Source organism: Tamandua tetradactyla, chromosome 6 (genome assembly GCF_023851605.1).
Source record: "Tamandua tetradactyla isolate mTamTet1 chromosome 6, mTamTet1.pri, whole genome shotgun sequence".
Classification (NCBI taxonomy): Eukaryota; Metazoa; Chordata; class Mammalia; order Pilosa; family Myrmecophagidae; genus Tamandua; species Tamandua tetradactyla.
Genome location: NC_135332.1, coordinates 43,118,847 through 43,127,240, shown reverse-complemented (window position 1 = coordinate 43,127,240; position 8,394 = coordinate 43,118,847). Strand labels below are relative to the sequence as shown.

The 8,394-nt window shown below is 40.8% G+C and overlaps 1 pseudogene; it reads right to left on the bottom strand.

Moving 5' to 3' along the window:
• Window positions 1-1,475: 1,475 nt before the first annotated feature.
• Window positions 1,476-6,935, bottom strand: LOC143686635 (mitotic checkpoint protein BUB3 pseudogene; annotated as a pseudogene).
• Between the last annotated feature and the right edge of the window lie 1,459 nt (window positions 6,936-8,394).

Here is an 8,394-nt window from a genome sequence, read left to right as displayed (position 1 = left end):
TACAAAACAACCTTAGTTTCCACTTTCTGCTTGCGTAGAGCCTTAAGGTTAGCCAGAAATGAGTGACACGAAACTTCTCCATTCCCATGTCTCTCTTGAGCATGTACACAGCCTTGTCATTCAAACAGCCTTTTAGATCCTCTGGAATTTGTAGGAAGTTTTCAAGAGTTCCCTATGGATGTCTAATCCTCCAGGATGTCCTTTTAAATACCTGACCAGTCTCTTGTTTACCCCAACTGAAATCAAAGCCTTAGGCAGCCGTAATGATGCCAGCAGATGGCTGTTTTGGTAATGTCCTAGGGGCAGGGCTTTTCTTCTGAGCTCTGAGTCATACCAAAGAGCCACAACTCCCTAAGAATAAAAAAATTTCCAGGTTGCTGCAAGTTTCCGCAAAATATTGAGTGTGCTCTGGAGAATATTGCTTTTAACTGAACTCCACAAGAGGTCAGTCTTGTGGCTGTAAGACTGACAATTTTTAATGGCTACCACACTATTGAGCTGGGAAAGGAGAGGTGATGGAAACAGCCACATGTTAAAATAACACAGACCCCACTGTTTTCCCAAAGTTCAGTAAATTCTCGGATAGATGATTTTCAGTTTGTCCTGTGGCTTTGGTTAATTTCGAAAATTCTGAAATAGTTGATTTTAGTTGTTTTGTCAGCATTTTCCACTGTTTTTGTGGGGCTGAGTTCACAAAACTCCTAACGCTACCATTCTGGAAGTCACTCTCCAAGCAAAGTCATTCTTAAACATGATCCTTCTCAAATCTCCTACATCTCTACAGGAGAGTCTTTATTTAAACTTTATCCTGTTTCCATCAAACTCAAGGTCAGACTGTGAGTCTCCATCACGTGACAATTTAAACTTATTCTATTGTGGAACACCCCAGTTATCCTTACAGAGCGTGGTTCTCTTAAATGGACCTTTCAGAGGTCATTGGAATATATTTCATAAAGAGTGTCACACTCTGCAATAAAGACTGCTTACTAATAATCAGTTTTTTGTTTGTTTGTTTTGTTTTTGGTGGGTGTTGGTTCATGGGCCAGAAATTGAAGCCTGGTCTCCTGCATGGCAGTGATCATTCTACCACATAAACACCTCTGCACCCCTCAGGTTGTGTTCTTTTTCTTTTTCTTTTTTTTTTTTAAGGGTTCTGAATCTCTGATTTATTAGAAAGAACAGGTTTAGATTGTTTTACAAAAATAGCTCAAACTGGCACAAACAGCAACTGGGCTTGCTGGGGAGTATGGGGTAGGGATACACAATTCTTTGGAGTACTACACAAGAACACAAAGGCTCCTAATCCTAAACAAAACAAACAATAAATGGTGTACTGCACAGTTTCTCGTGAGACAGAAAACAGAGAAAACCACATGCTAAAGAATGTGTCCACCATGATTGTGACTCACCCCATAGGGGTAAATATGTAGGAAGTAAACAAAACTTTCCATAAAGAAACCACTTTCATGAGGTGATTACGTGGATTTGGGTTTTGTTTCCGTATCCGTCACTTGGTGAATGAAGATGCTGTCTTCAGGATGTTCAGTGTCATTCATTTCATACATATATGACGATGCAATTGCAAGTATAGTCCCATCATTGCTGAAGGCAAGTGAGGTGATGCTAGAGGGAAACCAATGGAACTGGCACAGCTGCTTTTTGTTAAAGGGATCCCAAATATTTGCAAACTCCTTATAGCCGATTGTCTTGAGTTGCCCTTGGAAACAAGGACTCCGCAGGTGTCCACGGGTCTTAGCTGCCTTCTTGCATCCCTTGGAGACCCCCTCAGGTTGTGTTCTTGACTGCCACCTGTGGCAAATGTATTGCGGATGTTGTGAAAGCAAATGATGTTGACTGGATAAATCTGCTCAGTATTATTTTCCTTTAGTCTGACATTTGAAGGCATACTTCTTCATCTCAGGGCTTGGGTCCAAGAACTGCCACCAGGCCTTCAATAGAGCTCAACACATAACTTTTTGTACTTGTTTGGGAAGGCGGGTATTCAGCAGTTCTGGTGTTTCAGGCTGGACTCTGTGTTGCTGCACATAGCCCATGGTCTGTAAGTCCCAGGCCAACACTGTGTGGCCTGCCATCCGCATGACTAGCTGGTCTCCAGACAGCGAGAGTGTGTACACCTTTTCAGGCTGAGAGAAGATTCCGGGATTGCAAGGATGATGTCTGGGATCCCACAATTTAACTGTTTAATCCCAGCTTCCAGTAACCATCACCTTTACTTCCGGAAGTATTCGACACATTTGATTGGGACCTCAGGTTCCAAATAGATTTTCTTGATCAGTGTTCAAATCATGCATTTTCAATTGATGATCTAATCTCCTACTCCAGGCATGTGTTGAATCGTAGAATGCACAGTCCAGGACTGCGCTGGTACGCTGGTACGCTGGTACTTGAGACGCATGGAGTTGGCTGGCGCATCATACAGGCATATCGACATGTTCCAGGAGGAGACCAGCAGGAACTGGGAGGTGTTGGGACTGAACTTCACCAAGGAGATGCCATCCTCGGGCGGCTGGTTCTGGTTGAGCTCGTTAGAACCCGTGGTCTTGAGTTGTCCTCGGAAGCAATGTCTCTGAGGGTGTCCTCAGATCTCGGCTGCCTTCTTGCATCCCTCGGAGACCTCCTCAGGTTGTGTTCTTGATTTATCATTGCTACCTTTGGGAAAGGGAAGACCTCTGTAGGCCATCTGAGATGAAGTGTTAATTCTTCCTTCTTAGCTCTAGACATCCAGATATTATGATCCTGTGCAATATGCTGACTTGCTTAACTGTAAGTAATTAAACTGTTAGTAATTAAACCCACAGAATGAAACACTCTAAACAGCAGCCAGGTGAATAGTGAAGGACTCAAGGAAAATAAACGCATAATAATTTTGGTCAATTATGTCTAGCTAGGTCAGAAGTCAGCAAACTTTTTATTAAAGGGCCAGATAGGTAAACATTTTAGGCTCTGCGGGCCAAGAGGTGCAATCAAGGCTATTAAGTAGGTACTTATTTAACCATTTAAAATGTAATCATTTAAAAATGTAAATAAAATCATTCTTAGCTTGTGGGCTGAAAAATAAATAAATAAATAAAACAGTTGGCTCTCCACTGTGGACTGTAATTTTCTGGTCCCTGATATAAACTTATCCTTACTCAGATATGAAAAAGGAGAAAAAACACTGGGTCTGTAACTCTACAATGTAACATAGAAAAAAAAGATACCACCCTTTTAGTCATGACAGAAATCCAATTAGATTCAAAGTAGTTTAAATAGAAAGGGATTATTGGTGGATTAAAAAGGTAACAATACGGTCTTTTCCCTCCACCTCCTGCACCTCTCGTCTTAGCTCTTCTCTACGTGTGCCTCACATTCTCTCATTCTTCAGATGTGTCCTTCCTCTGGTGGGAGGCTGGAAAATAGCATGACTGCAGGTCAGGTACAGATTTATTTCAATTTAGAAACTGTTCCAGGTTTATTATTTTACACAGTTCTGTGGATCAGGAATTCAGGCAGGGCTTTGCTGAGTAGTTCTTCTGTTCCATGTGGTGTTGGCTGGGGTCTTTTATTTGGCCTCCAGCTATTGACTATGCTGGGTGGGGAGGTCCAAGAATGCATCACTCACATATCTGGTGCTTTAGTAATCTACCATTGTTCTGGTTTCCTAGCTGCCAGAATGCAACACACCAGAGACGGATTGGCTTTTAATAAAAGGGGATTTATTTTGTTGGTTCTTCAGAGGAAAGGCAGCTAATCTTCCACTGAGGTTCTTTCTTATGTGGAAGGCACAGGATGGTTTCTGCTGGTCTTTTCTCCAGGCCCCTGGGTTCCAACAACTTTCCCTGCAGTGACTTCTTTCTGCATCTCCAAGGGCCTGGGCTGAGCTGCGAGTGCTGAGATGAGGAATGCCCAGCTGCTTAGATTGTGCTATGCTGTGTTCTCCCATTCAAGCACAAGCCAATTAAGTCAAACGTCACTCATTGCAGCAGACACGCCTCCTAGCTGACTGCAGATGTAATTAGCAACAGATGAGATTCACCTACCATTGGCTCATGTCCACAGCAACAGAACTAGGTGCCTTCACCTGGCCAAGTTGACAACTGACTCTAACTACCACAACCATATAGCCTTTTTCTCTCCTCTAGAGAGAGTGGGCTTTCCCAGAGCATGGAAATCTCAGTGTGGCTGAGATTCCTCACATGAACATCTTCATAGCATTACTTTCAAGAGAGGATATTCTAAGAGGTTAAAGCAAAAGCTGCAGATCTCTTAAGATTCAGTCTTGGAAGTTACATAGCATCACTTCCACTGCATTCTGTTGGTCAAAACAAGTGATGGAGCTTGTCCAGATATAAAGAAAGGATAAATAGATCCTATGTCTCAATAGTAGGAGTGGTAAAGAATTTGTAGCCATCTATAACTCACCACAACTGGAGAAGAAAGACAGCACACTCCCTGCCTCTGTATACATATAAACCTCAGGGAAGTGCTCTGATTGATCCAGCTTGTCACATACCTACCCCTTGGATGATTTTTATGGCCAGGCATCAGGATAGTTTAATAGGCAGCCTCCTAAAATCAAGTGGCTGGAGCAAAAGGAGAATCAGTTTCCCAAAGGAAGTGGTGTGCTGTACTAAAAGAAAGGAAGGTAAATCTTGAGCAAAGATAGCAGAAATCCACTATAATAGGAGAAATGCACATTTTGGAAGCATATTTTCTATATGGATCATAAGTAAAATTGGAGAACTAGAAAGGGGTATGACAAGAGTATACAGTAAATAAAAAGAAATACATGTTGTATCAGAAATCTGAATTACGTGAAAGATTTGGGAAAAATAGAAATGACCAAAATTGACCAAGAAAGAAACTCTGTGCAAATGTAAAAGATGAAAGACACTCAAAAACTTGTCAAGAATGAGCTGCAGAGTGAGTAATTGTAGATTTAGGGAGCTTGAGGTAAATGGTGCAATCTTAGAATGGGAATGGTGGCAGAGGAGAATGAAAGAGGGAAAGAGGAGAACAAGGGCAACGATTCTCAGATCTTAGGGCCCAGAAATCCAGAAATTTCTAGCATCATAAATTCTCAAAGTATTCCCCATTAATCTTGGTATAGGGACAGAAAAGACAGGCACAGAGTTATTCTAGGGATTAAAAAAATACATTTTTATTGTGAAATATAACATATATACAAAAAAAGCAATAAATTTCAAAGTATATTTTAACAAGTAGTTTTAGAATAAATTTCAAAGTATGGTATGGGTTACCATACTTTGAAATTTATTTCAGGTATTTCCTTCTAGCTGCTCTAAAACACTGGAGTAAAAAGAAATATAAATATGATTCAGTAGTCATACTCATTTATTAAATCCTGTCTTCTCTGTTACAATTCCTCCTTCTCCTTTGATCCTTCTCCCAATTTTAGGGATATTTGGGCAATGCCATTTTAACTTCTTCCTGTTGAAAAGGGGTGTCGACATTTTGGGGGAAGGGGAGGTAACTCATTAATGCTCTTGGAAAGACTGATAACTCTGGGTTTCAGGGCTTCTCTGGTGTAGGAACCATCTGGAGATTTTAGGTTTTGGAAAAATAAACTTAGTGAATGTGCCTGTTTGAATCTGTTGTGTACCCCAGAAAAGCCAAATTCTTTAATCCTCATTTAATATTGCTGGGTGGGAGTCTTTTGATTGTTCCCATGGACATATGACCCGCCCAATTGTGGGTGGTAACTTTTAAGTAAATGGGTTCCATGGAAATGTGTCTCCACCCATTCAAGGTGGGGTTGCTTACTAGAGCTGTTTACGAGGGAACCATTTTGGAAAAAGCTGTAGAGCCATGAGAGCCCATGCAGCCAGAGACCTTTGGAAATGAAGTAGGAAAACGTCCCCAGGGGAGCTTCAAGAAACAAGAAGCCTGGAGAGAAAGCTAGCAGATGTCACCATGTTCACCATGTGCCTTTCCAGCTGAGAGAGAAACCCTGAATATCGCCGGCCTTCTTGACCAAGGTATCTTTCCCTGGATGTCTTAGATTGGAATTTCTATAGCCTTGCTTAAATTTGGATATTTTCACTGCCTTAGAACTGTAAACTTGCAACTTAATACATTCCCCCTTTTAAAAGCCATTCTGTTTCTGGGATTTTTTACCCATCTGAGAGGAAAACTGGGTTGGTTAATAATGGAAATGAGAAAAACTCAAAATTCCCTCCATGCCTATGATGTTCATAGGGAGACCATGAGCATGCTAACTCAGAAATAATAACCTTATCTCAGAAAGGATAGCAACAGGAGTAGGATTTTCAGGTTAAGACAAGAAGAGAGGAGAAGGGAAAGTTTATAGAAGAAAGAAGAATGTGGGAGAGTTGTTTATCATGGAAATGAGTATCCAGAAGGCACGGTAGAAAAATATTTTAGAGAGGGGGACAGTGGAAAGATGAGTCAGAAATAAAGAATAAAGTGGCATCAGTCTCAAAGTACAGGAGAATAAAATGAACAGTGAGAGAAATAAAGGCTACATGATGAGATGCCCACATTTTGGGTAAAATTCAAGAATGACAGATGAGTTCAGTGGACCTCTAGATAGAACTCTAGTGTTCTGTTCAGGTATTCTCTTGGAATGGCTATAATCAGACAAGGTCTCAGTGGATTCTATATCATGGTATCCAGGCTGGCTGACTGGGGTGGCCTTGTTGGAGCAGGTTTCAGTTGACGCTATCATTCAATAACTTTCCAAGCCCTTATATTAACGGTGTAGACATGTGGTACATACAGCTTATTTAACACATAAACTCAAGTGATTCACAGAACAGAGCCTTTAAGAGGCTGTGCTCTAAGGTAGTTGAGTAGAACCTTGGAGTTAGATGGCATCGGTTCAAATTCTACCATTTATTTTCTGTGTGACCTTAAGAAAGTTATTTACTTTCTTCACGGTCCAGTTTCCCCATCTTCAAAATAGGGATAATTATAGTACCCACCTCATGAAGCTGTTGTGAGGATCAACTGAATCCATACATGTAAATGCTTAAAATAATACTTAGTGCACAGAAAAAATGACTCAATAAATGTTAGCTGTTATAATAATGACAATATTATCACATCATTATTTTCCAACTTCACACAAATGGCTTCATACAATTATGGATGAAGGTGGATGTGGCTTTAGTATCAATTTAAACCAATTTCATCACAAAATCTTTGTGAAACTAAGACTCAAAGAGGGAAACTGACTTTTGGTGAAGCACTTCCCGTGACAGTATTTTGGTTTGCTAAAGCTGCCAGACTGCAATATACCAGAAATGGAACTGCTTGTAAAAAGGGAATGTATTACAAGTTTATAGTTCTAAGACCAGAAAAATGTCCAAACTAAGGCATCCAGGAAAAGATACCTTGACTCAAGAAAGGCTGATTATCTGTCACATGGGAAGGCACATGTCTGGCTTCTGTTGGTCCTTGTTCCTGTTTCACTGCTTCCAGCTTCTGATGTCAGTGGTTTCCTCTCTAAGCATCTGTGGGCCTTCACTTAGCTCCTCTGGGACACAACTCTGGGTTTTGGCTTGCTTAGCATCTTATAGGAAGATACATGGTAATGTCTGCTGGGCAACTGCCCATGTCTAGGCATCTGCTCTCTTTGTCATCACTCCAAGCATCTCCAAACATCTGTCTGTGTCAGCTCTGAAGCAACTGTTCTCCAAGCATCTGCATCTGAAGTTTCTTGGTTTCTGGCTTCAAAATGGCTTCCTTGGGGGCATTTTCTTTCTGCATTTCCAAAGCTTTCTTGTCTGTGTCAGCCCTATTGGCGCTATATTTCTGAAGCTTTTTCCAAAATGGTTCTCTTTTAAAGGATTCCAGTAAGCAACCCCACCTTGAATGGGTAGAGATGCATCTCTTTGGAAACCACCTAATCAGAGGGTCACACCCCAAACAGGGTGGCTCACCTCTCCATGGAAACAACTTAATAAAAAAGATCCCACCAAACAATATTGAGTGAGGATTTAAAAACATGGCATTTCTGGGGCACACAACAGTTTCAAAGCAGCACAGACTGACTCTGTGTTAACCCTTACTACATTACCTCATTTAATCCTCCAAAAAAGTCTATGAGATAGCTAGCATCAGTGCCCCCATTTTACAGGTAAGAAATTAAGGCTTAGAAACGTTAAGTCACTTGCTCAAAGTTTCACAGTGGTAAAATCTTTTTTTTATATTGACACAACAAAACAACATACAAACATGAACATTCTTTTTTTTTTTTTTTTTTTTTTTTTTTTTTTTTAAAGGAAAGACAGAGAGAAGGAAGGAAGGATAGAAGGAAGGAAGAGAGGACGAAAGGGAAACATCTTTTAAACATTTTCTTGTTTTATTGTATTTTGTTTCTCCGTTTTCGTTACATGGGCTGGGGCCGGG